Source organism: Falco biarmicus, chromosome 3, assembly GCF_023638135.1.
Source record: "Falco biarmicus isolate bFalBia1 chromosome 3, bFalBia1.pri, whole genome shotgun sequence".
In the NCBI taxonomy this organism is placed as follows: domain Eukaryota; kingdom Metazoa; phylum Chordata; class Aves; order Falconiformes; family Falconidae; genus Falco; species Falco biarmicus.
The window spans coordinates 121,627,044-121,641,602 of NC_079290.1; positions in this window are offsets into that span (position 1 = coordinate 121,627,044).

The following is a 14,559-nucleotide window of genomic DNA, read 5'->3' on the forward strand; positions in this document are numbered from 1 at the left end:
AATATAACACCATCCATTTTACATGGATCTTTAATATTAAGAATGACATTTTGTATATGAGCACAACCTTGCAGTGATAGGACTGAAGACAATTTAGTCAGAGCTACAACACAGTATCTGCTCTGCAGAAACTCTTCTTAGTAGATATTTGTACAACCTGTTCCTAAAACCCTCTAGAACTGAGATTTTGCAGCTGTAAATCAGTCAGCTGTATAACCTGTTTCAGTACTGTGCCATTATTACCATTAGAAAGGCTTTCATAATGCGTATCTAAATATTCCTTGATGGGGGTGAACCCATTATTTCTTGTCTTGCCTCTGAAGTTGATAGGCAATGGCTAACTTATTTCCTTTCATCATTTTCCTTTTATATGTTATATTTGCAGATGTTTATCATGTTCCACTTAGCCAATTTTCCCTAGATTAGACAGCCCCAGCTTGTCCAGTCCTTCCCTAAATTGGGTTTTCTTGCTGCTGTCCTCAGGATGTCTTACATGCTCTCTGGGTCCATCCATGAACTCTCAGGTTCAGCTGAGATCTTTCTGAGCCAAACAAATCAAGAATGTTCCTCCCATATCTCCCTACAACTCTCCTGTATGTACCGGGATGTACTTTTCTGCTGATGCTGATTCTGTGTGATCCACTGTCACTCCCCGGTTCTCTTCTGCAGAGCAGAAACTAGCCATTTCCTTCCTGAGATAGTATTTCAGAGATTATAGTATATAAGTATTACAGTATATAAGTATTACAGTATTTCAATTATTAATGCACTGTCCTTATCTATGCCAGTATCTGTAGCTTCCTCCACACCTAACCTAAATACTCTCCAGTTCATAATCAAAATCAGCAATGAACACATCAAATAACACCAGGTCTGAGGCAGTTCCTGGCTCAACCTCAAGCAGCTCAGAGAATTGTTAGCTACTTTCTGAAGAGACTTTCAAAAAGTGTTTTGGGTTTGTTAAGTAGCCAGTTGTATCTCCGTACCTTGCTTGTGAGCATGCAGTGAGGGACAACATCCAAAGCACCACAAAAGCCCAGCCTTCTCCCTTAAACACAAAGCCTGTGACCCTGTCGTGAGAGGAGATTGGATTGTTCTTCACAAACCTGTTCTGGTGTGCCTCCTTTTGTTATTCTCTAGAGGCTTACAGAGGGCCAGTTTGATTGTCTGTGTGTACTGGGTGTGAACCAGGTAAGCAATGCATAGCCGCAGGGTCACCCTTTCCCACACGCAGGTGTGATGCGTGTCCTTTTCCAGCCTGCTGGGACATCACCTGCCCTCCATGTGCCCTTGGCAAGAGCCACACCAGCTATGACCTTGCACCATTTAGGTCAGGTCCTAAGTGCATGGTCCACCTGAAAGTACTTGATTTATTGAAATATCCCCCAGCTCGCCTTTTTCCCTTGCTGCAGCACGAGCATGTGCTCTTCTGTCAGTGGCATTGACCGTGTGGGCCACCTAGACCCTGCATACCTGGGTCAGACTGTGCCAACCTGACAGTGTGCCGTCAGCCACCCTACCTGTCCCCATCTGTGCTGCTGCTGAGGAGTGCACCTGCCACTCCTTTTATCTCCCCCATATCAATTAAGCTACTTACAGACTCATTTCTTGTTCCTTTTCCATGTTCCTTACAGCCTGTTTATCATTTCATGCCTTGATCTTCCTGTTGTGGATGTCACATTGTTCAGGCAGGGAGAGTTTTCTCCTCTGCTGATGCTGGCTCCTCACTCACCGCCACTGAGCTGCCTCGCATCCCAGCTACTGATGCTCTGCCCCATGGGCGTAAAGCAGAGTGTGCACCCATTTGTGTCCAGCATCCCATAAATTTCCTCCTGATCTGGACTGAAGAAAAGCTCCCCAAAGGTGGGTTTTCTCATAGGATGGAAATCCTGTTGCTAAATGCTCCTTTCTGTTAATACTGGTGGTGGGGAGTGAAAAGAGGTAACAATATGGCCCTTCTATTTCCAGACATCTTCCCAATCTCTATCAAGTGGAATTAGTGCCTTATTTTAATGAGCCCACTAAAGTCAAATGAGTTCTTGAACCATTGACCTTAATGGGATTTTGTATTGTCAGAATAATAGGCAAAGATTATTGTTTATATTATATTGTGCACATAGATAATGTGAATAAAATGACTGCTGATCCAACTTGCAGGATGACAGCATTGTTCTGCAGGTGCTCCAGGTAATCAAAGTGTGGAACAAGTTTGCCATAAAAAGAAATACAGTGGTTACAGATGAAATGGCAATAGGTAATTTTATGACCATTAATAACCTTTGATGTTCTGCAAACTAAGATTATGATAAGGGTAATGAAACCTCATGCTTCAGGACATAAGAACACTTGCAAGGGAAGAGGAATGAATGTGCTTTTGCCCATTGAACAGATGGCTAAACACATTATGACTGCTTCTGCCCTTTCTCCAAAGCTTCAGGCCTTATCTGCACTTTGGGATGGAGGATGCTGGAACCCAATAGACAATGTTTGGGTCAGACGTGGAATTTTACTACCTGAAACAGTGATTTTCACTGTGTTAAATCCCATAAAAATAAATGAGATGTCTGCTCCATTAAGCTCATTGATTCTTTGGCCCCAAAGAGTAATGGAGTTGGTGTGCAATCTGAAGAGACAGTGGCAAAGTTCATTGTCTAGGTGCGTGCCATGCAAATCATACAGACACAAAGGAGATTAGGGCTCGCTGCCTTTGTTTCTAATACAGCAAGATCAGATATGAATCTACCACCAAAACTTACAAGGAAAATTGAGGTCCTGAAGGATCGATTAAGTTTCATGAAGTATTTTATTTGCTGAAGATACAGGGAGAATTACAGAATGAGCCCTGAACACCACCTGAAAGGAGCTGTGCAAACAGGATACCATGTTATTAATTCCCAGTGGGTACACTCTTGCTCTGGGAAAAAAGCATCCAAATTCCCCACCGGAAATTTAAGTGGATGAAGCTGGATAGGAATAAGAGTCTTAATTTTAAATGTGTTTTACCATAAAAATCACTGTGATCTTAATCCAGTTTAATTTAATCACTAAATGTGAAGTGCAGACTTTATGCTGGCAGATTAGTTGCCCTGCAATTTGTAAGTACATGAAATGAGTCCTGCTTTAGAGAAAACAACCTGATGTCACCCAATCCAGCAGTTTAAGAGCAAGATGTTTGAGATTAAATTTTTAATGTCCCATGTAACATACAGCTGGGTTTGCAAAGCCTTTCTGGTGTGTTAAACAAGGGGTTCAAGCACTGCACCTGTATTGTGATCATCACTGGAGTGAGATAAATTTGGGATTGGAGAAAAACTTGAGCAGTAACAAAACAGGCCCATGTCTGTCCCAGAACAGCCAGTCAGAATATTTTGACCCAATTCCTTTTTCCTTGAAATTAAATGCTTTGTTCCAGCTGAAAAATGTGATGAGTATTTTCCCACCTAAGGGGAAGGTGTTGGGGTCTGCAGACCCGCTGCAGATCCCAACAGGAAGGTTTCTGGAGTCCAGGGTAAGTTTTTCCATGCTCTCCAGAGAAGCATGGGGCTCTGAAATGGAATTTTGAATTCCAGGCCAGAAGTTCTGACACCGTTATTTTCACTGGAAAAGACTCCCTTTTATCCCAGTGCACAATTTAAACAGGTTCATAAGCTGCAGTAACCCCAAAACTTTTTTTCAGTGAACTCTTAACTGGAAAATGAATTCAATGGTGCATGGATGGTCTGTACAGCCTGCTAAGACATTTAGATGAGCCAGCCCAGGTCCTCCCACAACACCTGAAGCACTGTAGGAGCTGATAAAGGTCCTTTCTGGAAAGGCAGAGGATCGGGAGAGAAAGTTAAAGATAGTTTGCTAAAGGTCTCCTCCTGTCTGAAGAATCCCTATGCATGGATGGTCCTGGGCTGAGACACCTCTGAGCAGCAGGAAGGCTCCTGCTGGGCCTCTGCTATGAGGATACTGCAGCAGCACAAGGAGTTCACCAAGGAATTGCTCTGATAAGGGTAGCAGAATGCCCACGTTGAAAGAAAGATGACTTTATATATGCTCCAGGTCAGGCTCTTCAGGGCATTTTCATATTGTCCTTGTATGCAATAACTCAGTGCAGTAAATAAAGTCTAATGACATTTCTAGGAGAACAGTCATTTTAATGGAGTGGCTTTGCCTTTGTTTCCTAAGCAGTGTAATTCTAAGAAGGCATTGAGCTAAATGTTCTTGGGTATTGAAATATTTAATTTATGGGTATAATGTAGGGCATGCCACCGAAATGATTTCTAATTAGGATGAAGTGTAAGAAGTAAATCTGATTAGAATTAAGACCTCCAGCAGTTTGGGTATTTGCCTTTGGCTTGATGCAGAGCTGGTCTACTGAGTCACAGAAGGGCTCCCAGCCAGCACGGCAGCTGTCAAGCCTTCCCTTTCTGAACCCGATGGGTGTCCACCCTGGCAGGGCAGATGTGCCTTTTGTAAGAATGAAAGCAGAGATGTCTAGAATAACAATGGGCTATGGAAAAAATCATCATTTAAAAAAAAGATCTTTGGGAGAAGGGAGTCAGTTGGGCTCAATAAATCATAGTTCCTGAGGGCCCCAAAGGCAGGCAGGTACAGGCTGAGCAGTCGGCGAGGTTGGCTGTGTTACCATGCAAGATGGAGCAGTGCAGGCACCACGCTGCTTTATGAGCTGTTATTCCCTTGCTGTTTCTGCAGCAGTGCAAGATCCAAATGAAAGTCACTGAGCAGGACTGCAGGATTGCTCATCCAGTGACCTTAGAATGCTGCTCCACAGCTTAGCAAGACAGCCGGTGGGGAGCTGGACTGGGGACAAGGGGAATGTTGCCATATGAACGCTGCCTCTGGGCAAAGAGGAGGTGGAGGAGGTCCATCCAAATGATCGGGATGGTTTTTGGTACTTAAATACCTCAGCCCTGGCATTTCAGCCTTTTTAGGTGCAGTGTGGCAGACTGACAGTAAACAGAGTGGAGGCAGCAGTGAAAACATGGAAGATAGCACAAAATGCAGAAAGAAGTTAGCTGCTCATTCCCTGCTACAAGTATAAAGATATGAACCCTGCTGTGTGTATCTCTCTAAATCCACTTGAAGAAGGCGGAGAGAAGGGAAAGGGCTGGCTCTGGATCATAAGAGCTGAGATCCCCTGCTGCTTGCACTCTATGTTCAGTGGCATCTGCAAAGGCTGGAGCTGTCCTGCAAGCCTTCAGCTGAAGCTTTGCAGGAGTGGGAGGGAGGAAAGGCAGTGTTAAAGGCAGTTCTGATTTCCCTGATGGAAGAAATGTCTTGCTTTCTGGTTTTGCTCATGGTCCAACCAGAAGCCAGGGGGCCTGGAGATGGGCAAACTTTGGAGTAATCAGTGGAAAGCAGGAGTCAGCACCTCACTAGGCATGTAAAGGATGAGCCCTTTGAGATTTGATGCCCCTGTTTTTAAGGCATGCGTTGTCATCCTTGACTTTTAGAGGGTCTCAGCCTGTTTCCTAAGAGGAGTTGCATTCATTGGCCAGATTTATAGAGCTAAAACCCACCTTCCCTTCAACTGAAAGCCAGAGGCAGTTTTGTGCTCCCTAGACACACGTGCACCCCTGCATCTTTCCTCCCCCACTCTCTGCCTGCTTTCCAAGTAAACTGCCTTTATAGAAAGATTCATCCTGGTCAAGTATTAAATAGCAAAGCTATATAAATTAATGGTGCTGTTTTAAAACCTTCCGTTAAAGTCAGGCCTATCAGCAATGACAAATCGTCTTATTATGGGACATTAATTTCTTGTAATTTATTTTAGTGAGTGAAGTTAAATTTATGGTTCCCTTTTCCCTGGGGCATGTTGAGACCTAGCTACCAGGTCAGAGAGAGGTCACTAAGCCCCAGAGGAACTGAACTAAACATCTTGCCAGGCAGGGAAGAAGGGAGGAGAAAATTGATTTGTGCATCCAAGAGCCAGCACATGACCAGCAATGGGCCCTCTGGTCCCCAGTTCTCCCCGACAGTGGCTTCCATCTCCATCTGCCAGGTGAAACTCTCAGCAGCCATTGCATAAAATTCCCATGCACATGTCTGTGCAGTGCGTCTGTAAGACCTCAGCCCTGGTAGAGGCACGTTCTTGGAGCATCCATCTGCACAGTATCACCCTAAATTCTCTGGATATAAAACCAAGAGGTTTGGTAACTTTCTCAGCCCATCTTGCTCAAATGCATACATCAACATGAGGCAAGACAGAGGGGATCCATGTTGCCTGCATTCCTGGATGTCATTTGCCATACCAGCTGGGCTGGGGGCTGCCATGCCACCGGGGGCTTCAGTGTGACACGTGACACATGGAACACCAGGCCTGGAAATCAGAGATGAGATCTGTTTCTGACGAAGAGCTCAGGCTGGAATGACTGAAATTTTTATCAGGGTCGGGAGCATCTGACAATTTGATATGTCTCTTTGACCCATGAGATGAAGAGGATGGGTGGGGATTTTTCTCTCCTTTTGCTAGCTGTGCAGTTTTCACAGCTAACACAGCACATTTTCAAATATATATATATATATATGTATATGGAGTAAATAAATTATGCATGAAGGTAATATATTTTTCCCCCTTAAATCCATTATAAGTGCCATTATTACATTTCAATCCTTGATGATCTCTGTACTTCACAAAACTCATTTAGTGGCTTCCTGATTTCCACATCAGTGTGCAGAGGCTACTCAGACCCAGGCTGGACTTGACCCACTGAGCAAGTAATAGAATCCACAGCTAATATTGCTGGGGCATCTGTCCCACAGGGTTGATGTAGTGGTTTATAATCCAGCACTGATATTTTCACATGGATACGTAGATCCAGGCCCAGAGATCCCAAATGAGTGCACTTAGTCATGAGCTGCTCAGCAAATGACTTTTTTTTGGCTAGCAAAAGGAAGTTTTATTTACAGGTTGGAAAGCAGGTTGAGGCAGCCCCAGTGAGGGCTGTAACTTGGTTACTGTGATTGCAGGTGGGTCTGGCCCTTGCACCTCCCCATATCGGAAGGCAGGTCTTCCCCTCCCAAAGGAGAGCTAAAGAAACAAGAGAAAAGAGTTTGGCATTTGGCAGATGAGATGCATTAGTGATGCTAAATATTTGTGGAAGGAATACATGGGGAGAAATTGGATGTTGTATTGAGGAAAAATATTTGCCTGGTGAAATCCTGTGCAGGGCAGGCAGCACAGGCACAAGTGGGATTTCTACTTTGAAACAGAGACTTGTGGATGGCAAGGACTGCTTCCTGCACCCACCTCGTCTGCAGAGACTTTCCCCTACTCAAATACCATTACCCTGCCCTGAAGGATGAAGAGATTCTTTTCAGCACTGCCCTGATATTTGTACCACTGATCTCCACCATTCACCCCTCTCCAAGTAAGGCTGTTCCTGCTATGCTGGGGAATGCATTAGGGGCTGGAAGGAGGTGTACCCAGCCTAAGCAGCCATCCTGGAAGTAACTACATGGTGTGCAGACCTGTGAAATCATTTTCCCTGCAGTAAACTGTGAGCATCAAGTCCTAGTCTGCCTTTTTAAAAATTAAGAAAACCAAAACACAAGCAGCATGCACACACTCAGTGTAGGGAAAACACTTTTCACATCACTGCACAGCTACCTGCTTCCACAAGATGTAATTTCCCTCGCAGTTGCCTTCTGCTACATTAGACTTTGCTGAAGACACAGCCCGTTGCTATTCCTCAAAGCACAGCTTGGGTTTCCTAGTCAAATAGCAAGCTGCTCAAATGAAAGCAAAAGCTTTGCCACAGGGTAATGACAAGGTTTGGGCTCTTCCCTGCAGCACAGGCACAGCTGGGGACGGGGCTGGCCCCTTTGGCCGTGCCATGAATGGGCTGTTGAGCCGTGGGCCCCGGGAACAGGGGTGCTCCCATACCACAGGCAGATGGTATCTTTCTGCCACTAATGATTTTGGGACAGAGGAGATAAGCTGCTTTCTGCCACAGGGCACAGAGGAAAAGCTGTGTCAGCCGATGGGTGGCAAACTGGTGGAGTCCTCTCAACAAGGATAGCACTGAGATGGATCTGCTGAGTCAAGGAATGGGGTCTTATGTCTGCATTAGTACAGCCTAGCAAGTCACCAGGTTTTGCTAGGGGGCCAGTTGTCTCCTGGATGAGAATGTGTAGCTTTGCTTTATCCTTCTTTGGTGGAGTGGAAAGTAAGTGATGTTACCTTGCACTTGCACTTGCACCGTGTCTGCATAACTTGGCCAGGCTGGGGTAAATTCTTCAGACCTGAGAGCTCAAAGGGAACTCCAGATACAATTGTGCAGTGGCTTTTATTATAACTCTTGCTCCAAAAAGCAAGCAAGTAAATGAATGTCAAAATGTGGCTGTTGTCTGAGGCTCAGAGAATGGTGTAAGGGTCATGTAAGGCTACTGGCCCCTCCCTGGTCCTTTGTCATTTCTTTCCCTGCCTGTTTACCAGTGTCAGGAGGTGGCAGCCGCTCACCCTGCAGTGCTGCTGGCATCATAGCCCTCCCTATTGCTGCTGCACCCTGGTGAGAGCCCTGTCATGGGAATATGGGGTGACATGGATTTGCTCCACCATGCCGGAGTGATCCCAGGCTGTCACATCCCTGGGACTATCTGACTCCTGGCTGTGTCAGCATCAGCAAGTGGAAAAGCAGGGGCAAGGAGAGTTAAAAAAACACGTACAGCACCTTGCACAAGGAGATCCTGCCCTTTGAGGGTGCAGTAACACAAGGGGACAGGACACCAGGCTTCCTAACGTATCTTCGACCTTTTCCACTCAGCCATACTGCCTGCCTACCACTGTTCTGGGGAATGCTGCATAGCAGCACTGCAGGGCAGTTAGGATGCGAAGGACAGTAATGATGTACCTCGATGAAATTACAGAAGCAACTTAAGATGCCAGGTTTCCAGGTGAGGAGAGGAACCACAGCTCTCTTGGCTTCCCCTCTAGTAATCAACACTTCTCACACTGGATTGCAAGAGGGGTAGAGAAAATTTACCAAAGTCATGGCTTGAAGAGGACAGCAGGGGGCCTGGTCCTGCTTTCACATGAATGGTCTTTCTAATCACCAGCTGTGGGTCCAGCCATGAGGAAAACAGCAGCCTTCCCCAGAGGGAACTGCAGTATCCTCCATCTCCTCCTCTGCAGAAAGGCAGTGTGGCACCTTGCTCCTTTCAAAAGTTTCCCGAGACAGACAAATGTTCAAGACGGCTCACTGTTGTCCTTGGCTCCAAATTATAGGAAGTGGGCTAGCACCAGGAAAAGTCAGCAGAAAGGTTCCTGGCAGCATCAGCAGAGCGGTGGTGCTCTGAGAGATGTGCTCACCATGTGAAATGTGTTGCTTCAGGTCCAGAGCTGATTTACATCTGATAACCCCCGCTGACTTCTGCAGAGCTTTGCCAGGCTGCTCTTCCCAAGGATGTGACCCAGAAGCCAACAGACCTCAGGAATGCACTTGCCTTTCAAAAGCAGAGCAGGCTTTCAAGTAGCACATGCCTCAGTACAAAAATGGCATGGCCGAAGCCATTGCTGTCTGTTTGTGCTGCTCATTGCTGTTTGACTTTAATCAGGGCCTGGGAGGTCTTGTTGTTCAGCTTAATTGCCGAGCCCTGCTCTGAAGGGTCCTTTGCGCCTGTGACTGCTGGAAGGGGAGCTCATTTGTGTAGCTGGCAGAACATAATCTCAATAATGCTGCTAATGTGCTGTGTAATTGCAGGCAGCCACGCAGGTAGCTGTGGCCAGGAGGAACACTTGCCCCTGAAGGGTCAGGGATTTAGAAATATCTCTCTCATCTAAAGCTGGAAAAAGAATGTGAAGCGCAAGAGTCCTGATTTACCTGCAGAGCAATGTATAAATAGCAGCAATGGATTGGCTTCAGGGGTCTCACTGAAGGGTTTCAAGCTTTCCTTTGTTCCAGGGAGCTTGCTCCTGCATCTCCGTTTCCCTGCGATGCAGAGGGGTGAGGTTTGCTGTGGCTCTGACATCTCCCAGCTGCTCAGCACTGCCTCGGAGATGGGAGCACAGCTCCCTGCCCGGCTGCAGCTCAGCAGCGCAGGGCGCAGCACAAGCTCAGAGCTGGTGTCCTCCAGGTTTTGTTGCAGACCACTGCCGATTCCAGGCATTGCTTTTCCACCAAAAACATCTCTGTGGCAGTGCTGATCTTTTTTTTTTTTTTTAATATGTGTCAGCTGCTTTTTATAGCAGAGAAAATAAAACAACGACTCTTTGCTTGTGACAGGGGACACCTGGAGAAAGTGTTGGCCTGGACTTCTTGACATCTCTGTGCTGGCCTTCTACCCACAGATCCCAGAAGATTAGTTGTCCTCCAAGTCACAGCAGCTGAAGCAGGCAACCTGCACCAGAGTCTTTACTCTGATTTTTCAAAACTTTTTCTTTAACCCATGGACTGCAGTTGTCTTCTTTCCATGTGGGAAAGAAAGTGATTAGAAGATTCATGGTGAAATAAATGAAGAATAAATTAAAATTTGATTTTAAGCAACATAAAATGTAAGCTGTTTAGGTTTAGGCTGCTTGTAGCTCTTTTCATAATTAAAAATCAATCATTTATAGGGTATGTAACAAAGCTGCAGTCCCAAGAAGTATTATCTCCTCCTTATTCAATGTCTGTACTTGTGGAGCTCCTCCAACATTTAGGTAACTCAGGTTTATTTCTGCTTGGGGAGAGATTCTATAATATGAATGTGTTTCTCCTTCTCCTGGGAAGGAGCCAGTTATGGACCAGGATGCTCCTAGGCATGACTTACACACTGGGATATTTAATGACAAACTGCTTGGCTTCAGCCTGGTGCTAGGGAGCCCCAGGGGAACGGAGCCAAGCCTGAAATGACACCACGATGTGGAAAAATGCTGATGTTGTCTGCATTATCCCTTTGGTGTCCCTGCAACATTGCTAAAAGTTATCAAAAGGAGCTGCAGCCAGGTCTTCTGCACCAGCACCCTGATTGCAGGGCTCTGATTTTCACTCCGAGTACACCTTCCATTCATAACCCAGCTATGTGCCCCCACAGAATAAGAGATTTGAGGAGTTTGTGTTCTCTGACTGCAAGGACCCAGCCTTGGGAGGAAAAAATCACCCCTCCCCTCCAGAAATACCCCCAGTCACACTGTCAAAAATACTTTCCTCCCCCCAGCCCTAAAGTCACTGATGCTTAGTAAGTTGCCCAGGGAGGTTTGTGAGCACGTTTCAAAGCTACAAACTCAAATCCAGGGTGGTCATGCTGTTGCCGTGTGGTGCTGTCTGAGCTAGGGATGAGTTTGGGAGGTCTCCATTTGCCCTGAGAGAGGGATGGGTGTCTCTGAGAGAACCTAGTACTGTCCGTGCCCTTGCCCTAAGGACTGATTGAGCTGGGAAGACAGAGGATCCTGTATACAGCAGCATTTTCTCCCTCCAGTAGCCAAGAATGAAAAATGAATGCATTTGCTAGCTGTGTTGCCCTCGGCAGTTGATATTTAAGTCTCTGTGGCTCTTGGGCACTTGAAATTTTCACAGTCAGTTAAAAATAAAAACGGTTCATCTCAGTGACTTTGCATGAATGTCATAACGGTGGGGCTTGTTCTGCCTCTGCACTCCCCTGCTCCTGACAGGGAAAAGGGTTAAAAGCCAGAACCACCACAGCCAACAGCCCCTCAATGGCAGTTTTAAAGTCATTGCTCTCAGTGATGCTGAGTGCTGAGTTCTGGTTTATGAGGTAGGGAATGCAGCCCTAAAGCTTGAAATGCTATTAGGATGGGGTGGGGGGGTGGGGGCGAGGGCAGGGAGCAGGGGTACAAGGGACTCAAAAGCAAACAAATACTGTTGCGTTGATTTAATTTCTCCTGCATTTCCAAAGGTCCTGTCATTATTCACTGTCATGCTTCATCTCCTGTCAGTTAGCCCCAGATGAGCGCCTGGGAGCTCGCACAATTAATCACAGTGGTATGTCAAGGTGCTGATGGCCCATGGCAGGGCCAGCGGGTGGGCAAAGGCAGGGATGCTCTGGAGGGGAGAGCAGGGGAAGCGAAGGTCTGGTTCAAGGCTTGCCCTCCTGAGAAGCTTTTATACTGTGCAAAAAGTTGTGTTGCTGTTAAACTGAATAACCTTCCCGAAGCAGATGAAAGCTCATCATGAGAGCCTCGGCCACTGCAAAGCTGTCTGTGTGCAGGGGATGTTTATTCCCCTTCAGAGCCTTCATGCTGCTGCAGGCAGGGACTAGGTTCCAAAGTGCTCCAGGCAGACCAAAGGTTATTTTCCCTGGCAGCAGAAAGTCCACAGCTCTGATCTGCAGCTTGGTGCAGTGCTTGGGAGTGTTGCAAGGGAAGGCAGTGCCTTGATTTCCAAACCAGAAGTTAAGTAGGTATCTCCATGAGATGAGCAGGTATCTCCATGAGAGGAAGAAGTGCTCAGCAGGGCGTGTGAGCCCTCTACCTTACTTAAAATCAATCAGTTCACCCAGAAATGGCAAGGAGAGCCTCAGGCTGCTGTATTTCGGTCCCCCATCTGCTACTTGTCAGCCAGATGTCATTTAGCAAATGATGGTGTTCCCGTGCCTCAGTTTCCCCAGCACAATAGGGATAGGGATAGTGACTTACCTTGACCCTACTCCCAGAGTCAGGAATGGAAAAGGTGGTTTAAGAGCTCTTTGCTTGCTGACTCCAACACACACCTTTCCAAGACTCTCCATGACCAGACAGCAAAACATTGCTTGCCATTTTGGTTGGCATGCTGAGCAATGGAAATCATGGAACAGCCTTTTTTACCTTCCTTCCTGCCCCAAATGGCAAAGAGGGAATAGATAAACAAAAATGTCCTTTAGTCTTACTTCTCCCTCAAGCTGGATGACTCTGTCTGTATGCACATAGGCCACATCAACATACTTTGGGTTGAGTTCCCATTCCCTAATCACTGACAAATGCTGTACAAAGCACTGGAGAATCGATAGGTCCTGACCCAGGGACCTTATATCCTCAGGGGTCACCCAGTCTGTGACAGGTCTGAGACCCTGGGAGCGTGGAAACCCCGAGATGTGCCAGATGTTACAGGCACTTGGGGTATTCCAAGACCTTGTCTAAATTTTATCCATGTCGTACATCTCCCTGCAGGCCTCAGGGGAAATCCCAGGGCTAAAACTGCTGACAAGGATAATTGATGTTAATCCCGGTTAAACTGGCAAGCCTAGAGACGACTCAGTGACCAGCTGGGACCAATATCGGTGTTTTCATCTGAACTGTGGAACAAGGCTGAGCAGGGGGAAACCATAAAAGGACTTCCAGCTCTCAGGAGTTTTATACACATCAATATTTTGGTGGAGCATTTGGGAACTTTTTAAAGTAAGACAGTAGCTTGATTTCTCAAGCTAGAAATTAAGTTGGTGTCAGAGCCAATTTATCATGCCCAGGAAATTGCAGAGAGAACGTAGACATGGCATGCAGCATTGTTCTGGGTCTCTTCTCCTCCTGAGGGAAATCATGCAATTTGGGAGGGCTGGAAAGTCCCCCAAATGGAAAGTTTAGTGCACTGAGGTGCTGGAGAGCTTTGAAGAGAAACACACAGGTACTGGCTGGGACTTTAGGCTGACGATTTTGAAGCTAATTGGGAGGATCATTCAGAGGAGAAGGCTCAGGTCTCCAGAGTGTCTTGTGGTGCCCTTGGAAATCTCAGCTTTGCTCTGGAAATCTGGACCATTTCTCGCAAAATTAATTGCTTGCCTCAGAAATATCAGAGCTGTTTCTCCTGTGATATTTCGCCTTTTTGCTTCTTAATTTTTCAGAAAGCAGTTTCAAGATTCTTGCCATGAATCAGCTGCCTCTGCAGTTGAATTTTGAAGACAAGGTCTTGACAGTGTATTTTATCCATCTGCCTCACTTGTGACTATCTGAATTCCCTCTCCTTAGCAGGGGGAACATTAGACGTGATATATGCCAAGCACAGCTGTATGTATTTCATTTCAGGTTAGTCCGAAGGCCAGCTCAGATCTCTTGCTTTCTGCAAGACAGTTTGCCTGCGCGGGACTGCTGCAGTTTGCAGAAGGGCCATGCAACACCTCTCCAATTGCCATAGCAACATGGAGCAAAACAGGCGGCAGGATTATTTGGGTCTGCAGGAACAGGGACAAAAAAATACAGAAATGAAGGTGAAAGCAATTCTGCGTGAGCAACGCCCTTATGGCAAGAAGAACGAGTCTCTTGCATCTACTCAGCTGGAACGGACTGTGTTTCCGCTGAGTTTCCTCACCTCTTGTTCAAAGAAAAAAGCAGCTCAAATCCGGTGGATGCTCCTCCTGAGCACCACTGCTAGTCCCAACCTCCTCCTTGACCTTGACTCAGGCAAGTGGCGTCTTGGTGCATTTGCCCATTGCATTAAGTCCCTTCTTTCCTTTCCTACCTCTGATATTTTGGCCTTTAAACATCTCCCACTGCTAGACAGGTATTTAAGGCCATACAGGTATTTAGGGTTGCAACTTCAGCTAAAGCAAACCAGACACTCTAGACATCACCTTATGACAATTTGGGTTTTACACACACACCTACTTTTAAGTCAACTTCTGAAGTTGCGTGACTTTTTGGGA